The following is a 14,847-nucleotide window of genomic DNA, read 5'->3' as shown; positions in this document are numbered from 1 at the left end:
ATTCATTTCCCTTTTAAAACTGCTATCAAAGCAATTTAAATGAGTCACCTTTGGGAATTGTTAGTCAATACAGTTGACTGTATAGGGAGCCTAAATCAGCTAGTTTAGGTAAGACAAATAAAGTCAAGTGACTTAAACCTAAAAAGATATTATTCTCTACATAGAGAAGATAGTATGTCCTGGAAGAGACAGTGACAAGTTTAAACTGACATAACGTGTCAGAGGGCTAGGATTTAGCCTCAGTCTAAATGCAGGGTGTGATCTGAACTGTGCCCTCTGATAAAGAAGCAAGTTACATTGGCCAGTAATAATAGAAGGGTTAAAATCCACTTAATACCACATTTTTCCCTACCTGAACACCACTGCACCTCTACAGGGAAAAGAGAGATGAACTGGCTACATTGCTTTAATCTTTCCTTTTCTTAGAGGCAGATATACAGAAGACGATACAGAATTACTGTCGCAGAGTCATTTTACAGTTAGTTTCCAAAAGAATTAAGTTTCATCAGAACACAGCTCACATTTCTATTGCAGAAAGAGTGCTGAGGTCCCTGGTCACATTCATTGGACCTTTGATACAAAAATCGGAGATCTCCAAACCCCCTTGCTTTCTAACTTTCCTCACTGAAGTGGGAAGCTAGGTGCGGCCGGGTAAGGAGTCCGAAAGAAAACTCAATAACACCAGAGTGTGTTATTAAGCAGGCATTCTTTATTGCAGCGCTGGGCAGCACTGGGGATTATCCACCATGAGTGCTCCACCGGTTTGGCAAATTTTCAGAGAATATATACCATAACGTTATACATAGCCATAGGATTTCCGAGAAGTCATTTACATAGCCATGAGATATGCAAATGTCCGTTTGCATGCGCAGTTGTTTTCCCTGGTGGTCGTCGGGGGTCTTCAGATGAAGGCCGGTAGTCTTCCTCACTGTGTTCGCTGATTGACCCCTGCTTCTGCGCAAACTCAGTCTGAGGATCACGTAGGCCACATCCTTCGAGGTAGCTGTTGCAATTCCCTTATCTCATGCATCGCCCATCCTATGGCCCAGCCATCTGAAGTGAGACCATCCTGGAGCCTCCTTATCTTACAGCCATTACCACTTTCCAAATTGTAAAAGCTTCCCTTTGTTTTGTATATCTATGTTGATCGAGTGTCTAAGGTATTTTCAACATCCCTTGCTCTTGGGGACCCCAACTGTTTCACCTTTGCCGATTTAGGAGCTGAAGACACTCATTGGGAGAATTCGTCAGCAATTTGAAATCCTAGCAGCAAACAATACAAGCCTTTGTGTTTTACTGATGAGAATGATAAGTTCAGCATCTAGAATTACATTAAGAGAACCTTTGGAAAAACTCTTCTAAATTTGTACTAATTTTTACATGTCCTAGAATACATAAGAAAAAGAACATTGATTTTCAATATTCTGCTAGGCTGGTGTTCTTAAGACCATAAATAAGTGTTGGTGAATCAGTAACTTTAATGTAAATATAGCTCATGGATTTTAGCTCAATACCTAAATTATTAAAAAAAAAAAAACACAGCTGTTTTGAAATTCTCTAGGTTTTGTATGATACTTAAGATATAAGATTAAAATTTAAATCAAAAACTGAAACAAATTCTTCTACTGCACAGGTGTGGGGTGTTTTCGTCCTAACACACTTTAAAAAAAAAAATCTTACTCCATGTTATTTTCGTCTTTTCTTTAATAAGATTGATAGGACTTTTATTTTTTTATTTGGCATTGGAATTTTTTGGTGTAAATCAAAATTCTCCAAATTCCTTTGACCTCTTTAGAATTCCATGGAATCAATATAACACGTTCAAATCCAAATAATATTTGGTCCCTTTCATATTTTCACTCACTGCTGTGTACACTGTCCAGAAAAAATGAAATAGGCTGATTTAATTCCTTCAGTGATATTCCATTAAGGTAAATACTCAACTGAACTGCAGAGGTCCACTAAAAGCACAAAGCTATTCCATCAATCCAGAAGGATCTGGACGGATTGGATCAATGGACTGAGGCCAACTGTATGACATTCAACAAGGCTAAGTGTCGGGTCCTGCACTTGGGGCACAACAACCCCGTGCAACACAACAGGCTTGGGGAAGAGTGGCTGGAAAGCTGCCTGGCCAAGAAAGACCTGGGGGTATTGATTGATAGCGGCTGAATATGAGCCAGCAGTGTGCCCAGGTGGCCAAGAAGGCCAACAGCATCCTGGCTTGTATCAGAAATAGTGTGGCCAGCAGGACTAAGGAAGTGATCGTCCCCCTGTACTCGGCACTGGTGAGGCTGCACCTCGAATACTGTGTGCAGTTTTGGGCCCCTCACTACAAGAAAGACATTGAGGTGCTGGACAGAGTCCAAAGAAGGCAACGAAGCTGGTGAAGGGTCTAGAGCAAAAGTCCCAGAGGAGCAGCTGAGGGAACTGAGGTTGTTTAGTCTGGAGAAAAGGAGGCTGAGGGGAGACCTTATCGCTCTTTACAACTGCCTGAAAGGAGGTTATAGCAAGATGGGTGTTGGTCTCTTCTCCCAGGTAACAAGTGATAGGATGAGAGGAAATGGCCTCAAGTTGCACCAGGGGAGGTTTAGATTGGATATTAGGAAAAATTTCTTCACCGAAGGTTGTCAAGCATTGGAACCGGCTGCCCAGGGAAGTGTGGAGTCACCATCCCTGAAGGTATTTAAAAGACATATAGATGTGGTACTTAGGGACATGGTTTAGTGGTGGACTTGGTAGTGTTAGGTTAATGGTTGGACTCCATGAACTTAAAGGTCCTTTCCAACCAAAACCATTCTATGATTCTATGGTAATTTTTGGACATGGTGGATAATGCAATTCATTTGTTCTTTCCTGGGATTTCATGCATCTCGGGAGGACTACAGATGCCAAGTTCCTCCTTTGATGTACATGGTTAGAAGTAAGGAACTCAGATCTACCACAAAATTTGTTTAGAAGGACCTCAATTTTCTTTGCAGTTTGTTCTGTTTTTTTTTCTTTGTTGGGTAGACTCAAATCCATTAAAAAAAAGGTTTCTTTTTTTCTGCAAGGGCTCAAACATATCAGTGGCTTAAACTGGTGCTTCTGTAATGTAATGCTTTATTCAGTCTCTTTATTGTCATAGAGATTCATGCAAGAAATCAATAAACAAAACAATTTTCCTGCAGTTATATTCTACATTTGGGGTTTGATTTTTGCACATATAATACTTTGATGTAGATATAACTTTGAAAAGATACAACAGTAGTAACAAAGGAGGTGAAAAATTATGTGTAAGGAGTTTGTGGTTTTGTGCATTTGCTTAGATCCAAATTGCTTAGCAGGTGTGCAAATAAGGAAAATTAGCATTTCCGAATTCATTATATTCATATTCACCAACATTTTTTTCTTTAGTTTGACTTAGAATTTTGTAGCTCCAGAGAACCAAGAAATAATATTATTTCTTCTTTTTTCTACATATCTTGCAAATAGTTTTTTGCATGCATTTACTCTACCCGTTGTTAAGTTTGGAGTTCTCCAGCGACTGGAAGCCTATGGCACGTTCTTTCTTTATCTGTCTGGTGAAGTAATTACTGGTCTTATAGATGTGGCTACCAATTCTTGAAGGAAATAGATAGTATTCATGTCACCTCATTTTAGCTATGTAAAAACTGAAGTTCTTGCTCTTGTTCTTGTGTTCTCTCTCTCTCATTGGTGGGAATAACTGAATTCAATTACTTGTTTTAAATGCTTAGGAAACAAATGTTGCCCTCTGGAAGTTCTAGTTGACTACAGAAAAAGTTCAGAATCTAGTCTAAATAGGAATCTAACATTGAGAAGAATAGAATGAAATCAGACAATTCTTGCTTTTGAAGGCCAGCAAGATCTTAATATACTTTACAGAAACTATTATGACTAGCTAACATGCACATACATCTTGAGTGTTTATATCATGTTTCCAACAGAGTTTAATTATTTAGATTTAGATCAGGAAGATGATACCAGATTGCTGTATCTGTACCTTCAATAAAAGTAAAACTAGTCCTCAAAATGCCATGTATCTTTGATGTGGTCTGAGAAAATCAAAGACCACACTAACGCCCTGTTTAAGCACCGTTTCTTTTGAGTTAGTTGGCATCCGGTATTAACAACAGTATGAACTATCCAAAGTTTATTCCAGAAGCTAGCCAGAATGAACCCAAAACTCCCCTGACTCCAGGTAAGGACATGTAAATATAAAACCATCCTCAGTGGGAATGAACCACTCCCACCCCAAAAAAGATCCACAAACTTTGAGCCAAAACACATCTCCATAAAGTAGACAATACAGGCACACATAGCACTGGGGCACCCGATGCCTTACCCCAGTGTAACATCTTAACATCAGTTTCTTCTGGAAAAAGAAGCTGAGATTCAAGATTGTGGTAAAAAATGTCAGCTTCCCAAGCTTTTTGGTGAATACCAAAGGCTACACAAAACGGTACCCATATTACTTTGAGGAGTTAAGAGAATTAGGGTGACTAACGTGTACAATAGATGTCCTGCCTTTAGGCTGAAGAGTCTATATGTATCTTTGACTGACCCACAGTACCCGGCAAGATCAGAATCTCAGTTCAGTTACTGCCTTCATAGAATCATAGAATAGAATCATTTCGGTTGGAAAGGACCTTTAAGTCATCAAGTCCAACCACTAACCCAGCACTGCCAAGTCCACCACTAAACCATGTCCCTAAGCACCACATCTACATATCTTTTGAAATGAAACAGCTCTCTGCCTTACTGTCCTGCCATACAGAGAATTTATTCCACCTAAAATCAGATGCTTCATCTGAATGCACTGAATGAACTGAGTTTCTGATCTTACCAGGGACTGAGAGTGAGTGAAAGATACAGACAGACCATAGATTACTTCCCCCATTAACACGACTTGAGGGCATGAGCCCACTGTGGCTCTTAAGCCGTTTAATGGGTATCTATCTCTTTCAACTTTTAAATATCCTGCAGTAAATCTGTTGGGATCCTACTGTGGGGCATGCAGGTAATAGTCTGTCCTCTGCGTGTTGTACTGTGATGAAGTTGTTGAGCGGAAACTCTTAACAGCAGCAAAACTGTGCTCTGGATAAAGATGGGGGGAAACAGCAGAGACTGATACCTGGAGTCAAAGAACTGGCTTGTGAGATGCATAAAGGGAGCTGTCTTGGGATAGACAACCAAACTCAAGTTTTTTTAATGGAGGATAACTTGCAGCAGTCTACTGTAGGCAAGATGTGCCAGCCATAGTGTCATAAGTGGGGACGATCTAGGATCTGACCTTGTGTTGTTGTCAGAATTAGGACATTTTTGTGCTCAGGAAAGGTGCAGGTCCATGCTGTAGGTCCACACTTTGGAGCTAGTGGCTTATTGTTTATGTGCTGTCCCTAAAAAGGCAGCAAAAGAGACAAAGAAATTGCTAAGGGAAAATGTGAATGGAATTCCTCCCTTTTGGTATCTGTATCTGAGTCTGCCATCTCAGGCTGGTTTTGTAGACAGGGAAGAGAAACGGGCATTTATAGAGCACAATTCTTCTGATACATTTTAGACAGTGACGTTTTAGTGAGATGAATCACAGTGTACAAATACTTAATTTTCTGCATTGGCTATAAACAGAGCCTAAGTGTGACTAGCTCAGACGTTCACATCATAAGTGTCTGTGTTTGGTCAAGTGAATGTCATCCTAAGAATACAACGAAAAACAACTCCAATGAGTTCTCAAACAATGGGGCATACATCCAATAGACTATATCCCAAAACTCAGTAATGGAGGAGTGGACTGAAAGTGTCACCTCGGGAACTAGGACTTCATACATCAGTCAACAAAGTTATTATGTGCTCCTCTGTTGTAGTCATTCTTGGGAACCTTGTTTGAAAAGATTCCATCTCTGTTGTCATTAAGGGTCACTAAATCTTATTTGCATCATAATTCATTAGAAAACCATAGGTTACTGAGATTTTAGGAGCATTTACAGTAGTGTTTCATATCATTGCTGAGTTAGACTGCTAGTTTCCCTGAGCTCTCTATAATATCACTGGCAGTGAGAAGCCTCTAGGAAAGGTGATTCAGAATAACATTGCAAGGTAGGTGCTCTAAAGCAATCAGTCTGAGCAAAGTAGAATGCATGCCATCACATAAGATTCAACATAACACCTATTTCTGGATTTCAGGAGCTATTTAAAAATAAGAGAGATAGTGTACCTACAAGGGGGAAAAGCTAGGAACTGATATAAAATGTAGAATAAAAAATCAAACTATTTTTTAACCTGCCATGGAGATTTTGTATCTATTATTTGCAGTTTTACTTCATTTAATTTATTGTGGGTATTTTGGTTGTTTTTCTTCTCAGTTAAAATGCTTCAATTTACTCCTAGTATGTAGGACCAACTAAAAGTTTAAATTAGCAATCAATCAGTCTTGTTTGAACTTGCAAAGAAATGTAACTTTTTTAGTGAGGAGCTCTCTTACTGTATTTCTTTTTCCCCAAACTCTAAAATTCCCTTTCCTCTCCAAACTGTACTGTAGTTAACTGGTATTGTAAAAATTAGAAAAACAAATGAAAGTGCACATTCAGATTTATTGAACTTATTCTTGACTATATTGAGGAAAGTTCCTTCCTATCCATGTATTGTGTTCAAGAGAAATAAACATTTTACTTATTAATCATATCTTTATGATATTCATATGATTTAAGACACAAAATTGAAAGCCTTCTGTCACTAATGGGAAGTAATATTTTACAGTTTCTTCAGAGGAAAATTGGGTTGGCCGTTTACCTTAAAACACTCAAGAGAAAATCATCAAAGATGTATTTTAAGATTTATTCACTCCCTGCTACCAAGCTTTGTTTATTTAACTACTTCTTGGAAAAAATAAAAAGTCATAAAACATTTTTTGCCATTAGAAAGCTTGATAGCAAATAGTATTTTATTGCCGTGGGTTCAGTTTATTTATAATAAATGATATCCAGAATAGTGGAAAAGGTCATTTAAGCCTTTATTGATCATCATTTTTGTCATATGCTAAGGATAAGAAAGCCTATTCACCATGCCTGACAGGTTGGCCATAACATCCGGTCATTTTGCTGATGTTTTTTCTTTAGGGTTTCTTTTCTAAAAAAAAAGGGCGGGGAGGAGGGAAATGTTTTACTTAGGTTACAAAATTATCTCTGGCACGACCTAACAGATACCAGCAAACTAATGTTAGGAAACAGATAAATTGAAGCTAGAAGCAAAATGAGATAAGCATCTCCTAAAAAAATTGGAAACTAATCTGCTACAAGACAGAGGTAGTAATCCCTTCTCCTTCCCTACTATCCCTTTGAATAATGGTGCATCAGTTTAATGAAATGAGGCTCCAGCTGCTCACTGGATAGCAGAGATTTCCATGGAGAGATGCATGCAGAAATATGCAGTCTTTGGAGAGATGTTCCCTACCCAAATGGAACTAGTTTTACTTGACAGGTCACAGAGATATAGGGTAGCATGGCCCTGCTCACTGAAAGCAGTTTTAGGTAAGTCCATGTACTCACAGAGATCCCATGCTACTCACCTTCATGGGTCAAAAATGCCTGTTACTTCGACATGTAATTATTCATCCGAGGCCTCTTTTCACTCTGCCTAGAGACACTTTTCTGGAATCTATGGGAAATCTGATGATTTAGGTTGAAATCATCATCATGGCAATGGGAAGTGGCTAGTGTACCCGATCTGTTTCCTTTCCATGAAACATTTATTTACAAAGTCTCTAATCTAGCGTTAACTCAGAGGGCAGAAGCAGTGATGATACTTGCAACAGCAGCTATTAACCCCTCCCACTACAGATCCTGCTTAGGTTGTATGACCTAAATGCATTACAGTGCAAGATAACATGTTGCAGATTTTATGGTATCTCTAAAACTGTCTCCATTAGTTATACAGTCAACGTCAATTAATGTAATAGATCAAGGCTAGACTAGTCCATAAATAGCAAAGTCCATTGAACAGCAGAAATAATTTTAATTCTTTCTTGCTAAAAAACAAATAAATGCAATCAAGGCTACCAGTTTATGAATCCATTAATAGCTTCAGGGATACTAGTTGGGTTTCTGCTAGTAAATCTGGATGCAAAATCAGAGCTGAAGATGACAAATTTTGGATGTATCTTGTCCACACTGAATTGCTTCTACTGAAAAGGAATTATGATAGCAGTATATTTTGTGTATGACAATATATGAAGTTCAGCACGCAAAACATTTGAAAAAAACCAAAAAAATGTAGTATTTTATAAAGAATTGTTTTCATTTTATAGATGTTTATTCATCAAAACTTACTGAAGCTTGTTTTTTTCGTTAAAAAAAAATAAGGCAATTGTTGATCCCACACACCCGTACATAGTTTTCTAAGCCTTTTCCATAGAATGAGCTATTTTATTGATCAGGAAGCTGCTGTCTGGGTGCTCAGTGGAAAGCCTTAATGAACATCTTAGAAAAAGATTAGTAATACAGCCAGTGAAAACCAGTTTTCTCGCATTTAATCTCCTAATCTATTTTACATTATTTCCCAGGGGTAGCATGAACTTCACAGACACATGGCTTTGTGCAAATAATCAATTATGTCAGAATCTCATAAGTTTGAGAGTTGCTCTATAACAGTTAGACACCTTTCTAAACAGACTTTTTCCTCTTCTGAAACAGTTAAACCTAGTCTAACTAGAGGGTAAAGGACCCATCAATGCCATTTGTAAAAAAAAAAGAAAAAATTTATTTGGAAGTCAACCAATAAAAATTCATTGCTTTTTGAACTTGGAAGGATAACCCAAACGCACATTATTATGTAAGCTCTGTGAAACAATATGTAAGGATGCCATGCTAAAACATCTTTCAATATCAGAAAGGTCCTAACCTGATAGATCCATTATATACTACACAAAAGTATCTCCCTAGAAGTGCATACTTATCACAAAAAATGTTACTTGTTCCTCATCATAAAAAAGCCTCTCAGGGCTGTGCATCTCTGGTAATGCCACTTTCTGACAAGTCACGAACACTGTGAAGCAAGAAGAGAGTGGAGAAGAATGATCACAGCTCAGTGGCTAGCATCACCTTTTGGGTTAAGGTTACATCAAATGCTTGGTTCACATTAGTCATACACATATGCAACTGCATGGAGGCTCTTTTTTTTTCTCCACTTCAGGATTACAAATGGCTAAATGATTGCAGATGACACAAAACTGAGAGGAGTGGCTGATATGCCACAGGGTCCTTCTGCAACCCAAAGGGACCTCGACAGGCTGGAGAAATGGGCTGACAGGAACCTCATGAACATCAACAAGAGGAAGTTCAAAGGGCTGCACCAATAACAACCCCATGCACCAATATATGCTGGGTGCCTCACAACTGGAAAGCAGCTTAGCAGAAAAGGACCTGGCGTGGACATCAAGTTGAAGAAAAGCCAGCAGTGTGCCCTTGCAGCAAAGAAGGCTGTGAGAAAATAATAGAAGATTGGCAAGGAGGATTGTAAACACGCTCAAGTGACTTGCAGCTGGGGTGTCAAAAAACACATATATCATACTAATTGTTTTTACACTGGTATATTTGTCAAGAACATTTGTATTTAGACAACATAGGCCTGTGATAGACTTAGAAGCACCCTATCGAACATGCTCGAGATTCCTGCCCTGCTGTGGGAACAATCAAAGCACAGTGGTAAACTACACCTGCGCAAATCCCTGATACGCAGGTGAGAACATCAAGTTCAGTAATCCTCTACCATGGACCGAGCTCCACAGTGCCTGTGTCCCCGCTTGTGTGCCTCTGCCCCCACTTGTGTGCCTCTGCCCAGGTGCTGCTTCAGGGATCCCCTGGTTGGAGAGGTAACGAAAATAAATTTACCCTTTGCATTTTGTCTGTGGTTTTGTGGTTGTTCCTGCACCCTGCCTGTGTTGGCGCACATAAGCTCACATATCCTGGGCTGCATTAGGCGAAGCATTGCCAGCAAGTCAAGAGTGGTGATCCTTCCCTGTTCAGCACTGATGAGGCCACACCTAGAGTCCTGTATTCAGTTCTGGGCTCCCCAGTACAAGAGAGATATGGACATATTGGAGAGAGTCCAATGAAGGGCCACAAGGATGATTAAAGGACTGGATCATCTCTTGTACGAGGAAAGCCTGAGAGAGAAGGGACTGTTCAGCCTGGAGAAGAGAAGGCTTAAGGGGAATCTTGTCAGTATATATGAATACCTGAATGGAGGGTTTAAAGGAGACAGAGCCAGGCTCTTTTCAGTGGTGCCCAGTGACAGGACCAGAGGCAGTGGACACAAGCTGAAACACAGGAGGTTCCATCTGAACATCAGGAAAAGATTTTTCACTGTAAGGGTGATGGAGCACTGGTATAGGCTGCCCAGAGCAGTTGTGGAGTCTGCCTCTTTGGAGATACTCAAAAGCCACCTGGACACAGTCACGGGCACACGGCTTCAGGTGACTCTACTTGAACAGGGAGTCAGACAACATGACTTCTGGAGGTCCCTTACAACATCAACCATCCTGTGATTCTGCAGTTCTGTGAAAAAGCTACTCACCTTTCTGTTAGATGAGGCTACAGGATGTGTGATAGGGAAAATCATAACTAGATTTAGTCAGGGTCAGATGAAACTTTTCTCATTAAGCCTAATTGGCTTTGGTCAAACACATTGATTTTCTTTTCACCGCAAAAATAAGTTTGTCTACATCTCTGTGCAATTCCATTGCAACAGTGATGTACATGGTACTCAATCATGGCAAAGGGCAAGCTCTTGGCTATAAACCTCAGGTAAGAGACTGCCAGACCTTGGGGCAAAAGTTAGCTCACAGAGTAAGTGTTGCTGAGAGATTAGCTCATATAGTCTGTGCTTTGGGTGAAGGGACTGACATCTGCAGGGATGTCTTCAGACCAGGGTGCCTCTCTAGTTTATTCAGTTTGGTGCCTAATAGACTCAAGGAATTTGGTTTGCCTGATAGCCCATATTATGTGATAATCCCTGTACTCACATACTATAGAAATGTACTGTATGATAATTGTCCATGAAAGTTTCAGCTTGCTCTTGAATCTGTCAGTGCTTGTATCCATGTCTTCCTTTCAGTCACTGATGAGTCAACAGATAAAATCTATTTAATATCTATTTAACTTAATCTCTATCCTCATCTTTCTAGAAATTCTTTCCTCTGAATGGTGCCCAGTGCTATTTTAAATGCTCATGAATTTCTGCCTGTATTTCTGATGCAGCCTGAACCCCCATACCTGTATCTCTAAAAGCTTCTAATATCACTGTCTCTCTGCAAGTTACAGTGAGCTGTCTCTTCCCTCTTCATGCTCACGCTGTTTTATTTTCCCCTCTGCTTTGTCTCTGTGGAGCAGAATTTCAGGGCTATTTCAGATTTCTTTGTCATTTTTTCTTGCCTTCCAGGCTCTTTGCACATGCCATTAACTCATTGTCTATATCATTTTTTCTAAAACCCATCTTTTACACTACAACTTGCTTGATAAAATATATCCGGTGGTGTACACAGCCATCCATCCAGTGATGGATTAGATAATACTTTACCGTCTAAGTCAATACATCTTCACACTTCTTAGTCATCTCTTCCCCTTGATCAGACTTGATTCCTTCACGCCAGAAGAAATACGTTACATTTTGCTCAGAGTGCTATGGCCAAAGTGAGTTTTGTGTCACTCTGAAGCTGTCAGACAGGAAAGATACTTCATCCTCCAATACCCACATTGAATTTAAGATCTTTACTTTTCTGTATTGTTTGGTAACTTGCCTCAGCTGGAGCATTTGTTTTCTCCCAAACTCTCATCCCTTTGCCCAAACTGTTGAGATCAGTATACATCTGTATGCTACGTCATTTTTAAAAATAATCTCTCACTTTCTGTGGATCAAGGATCAATATGCCTTTCAAATTCTTTTTTAAAACCTACTGCTTTTGCTCATGCTTTTATCAGTGTTAATTTTGAGTAATCTGCCTATTTCCTATTTATATACCTCTTTTTTTAACTTTCTGCATCTAGAATATAAATTTCAGAAGACATTATAATCTTTAAACCATTTATTTTGAGCATGTGGAGCTACACAATGGTAAGCCATCCAAAAAATGTTCTTACGGACAGTTTAAAACCTGAGCTCTACCCTCTGGATTTGTTAGCCTCATTCTGAGTTAAACCTTCCTTTCCCTCAGACTAGTTTTTACTTCCCTGCTGCCAGTGACAGCAAACATCCTGCCTGTCAACCTTTAACATTTTATACATACTTTCAGGCTTTCAATAAGTCAACCTTGCTGGGAGTCTATCTGAGCCCCATGGAATAGCCTATCCATTATAATTCTCCATTTCACTATCAACCATAGCTCAAATGCATATCACAACCTAGGGTTTGTTTTTTTCATCTTGTGTAAGAAGACCATGACACATGCAAAATTTAGTAACTATGTAAAAAAGGCTTCTTTTTCTTTTCTTTTCTTTTCTTTTCTTTTCTTTTCTTTTCTTTTCTTTTCTTTTCTTTTCTTTTCTTTTCTTTTCTTTTCTTTTCTTTTCTTTTCTTTTCTTTTCTTTTCTTTTCTTTTCTTTTCTTTTCTTTTCTTTTCTTTTCTTTTCTCTTCCTTTTTTTTTTTTCCTGAAAGTGTTTGCTTTGCCACTTTGTAAAGAGGACTGAATGCAATCCTTGAGGCACCGTGTGCAGCCTTCCAAAAATAAAAGCTGAAAAAGAAATTGGACAAGCATTAAGAACTTCAAGTGAAGCAATTCAGTTACACAATGGTGGAATGGTATGTCACAACGCTGAAGAATGAAGTACCTGCTTCTGAGTGTCTTAGTCAAATCAGGGATTGCAATAAAGTTCATAAGGGGTTTAATAATCTAATCATGGCTTTTTGTGTGCTATCTATGGATTTTGTTGATATAATGAATGTGGTAGTGGATCTGCTCTACTGTACCTCCTGGAATATAGACTCTGCAGTGACAGGCAAAGCTATGTGCCTGATTTGGAGATATTATACTGTAAAAATAATGCAGTTGCCATTTCTGACAGCCATCAGTTCCTCTGCAAATAAGCAACTTTTCTTGAGCTGCTGGTGCACAGCCATCAAGCAGATCAGAATACAATACAAAAATGACCTTGTTTCTCCATCTGTAGACACAAGCAGAGTCACTGTACTGGTTAGGTAAGGCTAGGTCATTAACTCAGGTTGGCATACTGAACGGTAAAGGAATACCACAGGGCCTTTTTACGTATCTGTTTGAGGAGAAAACAAATCAGGAAAGTAAACAATAATCTCTGAAAGCAGGACAAAGCACAAATCCCTAGTACTGTCAGAAAGTGATGAAGAATTAGAGTGGGTTGAATATGAAACGGTTCATCACAGTGAGAGTGCATGTATGTAGTCTGAAGAAATTATTACAGGACTGGCAAAAAAAGCCTTTTCCTCTGGAAAAGAGAAAAATAAGAAAAAAAAATCTTTCTTTGTCTCATTTTTTCCTCTTGGGAACAGCTACATTGACATCAAAATTGAAATACATTTAAAAATTTTAACAGCTTTAAGTTTAAATATTTTAATTTCATTTTTTGGTTTCAAGGATTTGGCTTATTAAGAACAGACTCTTACTGGAAAGTCATTTGGGGAGTGTTGCAAATTCTGCAAGAGAAAACATCATTGGAAAGTCAAAGGAATTATAGTTTCATATTTCTATGTAAAACTGCACATGTATGTGTGGTACATGTGCATAGGGATCTAGCATCTTAAGGGTTCTCTCTGTAGAGATTGAGGAAAACAATATATCTCATCTAGAATGGAAAATATTTATAATTCATGCATGTTTATTAATTATTTCATCTAACTGCTTAATGTCATCTTTATGAAACAAATTACATTTATACCATCCTGATAGCTACTGAATTGTGCATGAATAATGAAGGCATAAAATTTTCAAGCAAAGCTGTGACTTCAGAATTTAATTATGAATTGAAGTCTTTTTTGCAATATCAAAGTCCTGGTTTTGAGTAATGGTGAATATTCAGCTCAAATGGTCTTAAAGAACAGCAGGGGTCTCACTGTGAGAAGTTCTGAGACTATTTTTCAAAAGATGACTGACATCACCTGCAGAAAAGGTAAAATTTAGCTTTTCTTCCTTGCAAATTTCACTCCTATAGTATTCCACAATGCAATGTTACAAATTGGAAATGGAGCTGCAAGAAGAAGCATTTCTAGGAAGATGTAAGGAATTCTGTATGTATATACGTATGAGTCTGTGCACATTTTTAGCTAAAGGCTTACAGTATAAGTATGTCAAATAGTACCTTCACAGAAACTGGTGGAAGGAACAGGTTGAGGAGCAGTTTAAGGCTGGCAAGTGCGCGTCCGCACTGCCATCTCGTGTTAGTGATGGCATCAGCGTCTCCTCTGTGACACGGGGGTCTGTAACGGGTCACATCCGAATTGGGGAGTCCTTCCCTTTGGTTCCTTCAGTTGGTATGAACCTACCAACAGGTCTTACGAACAAAGAAACCTCACTGGAATGGTGTTTTGCTTTCAACTGTTTCACAGACTCTATTTGTAAAACAGGAATGTTGTAATGACTTTGTGTGAAACCAACACAAGAAACACAGGTGTTTTCCTCTCAATGGTGGCCACACTGGGATCTTCTCTTTCTGTACATCAGCTTTAGTAATGACAGTCCTATGTTCCTCCAGCCTCAGCTGCGTAATTCTCTGAATTTCTATTCCTAATCCAACATAGCAATGATCTAATGAAAAATGCAATGGGGAAAAACTAATATAATGTAACCTCAAATAGAGTTCTAAGTCCCCTTCCTCATCCTTAGGGGC

Source organism: Nyctibius grandis, chromosome 5, assembly GCF_013368605.1.
Source record: "Nyctibius grandis isolate bNycGra1 chromosome 5, bNycGra1.pri, whole genome shotgun sequence".
Lineage (NCBI taxonomy): Eukaryota > Metazoa > Chordata > Aves > Nyctibiiformes > Nyctibiidae > Nyctibius > Nyctibius grandis.
Note: the sequence above shows the minus strand (reverse complement) of the source record.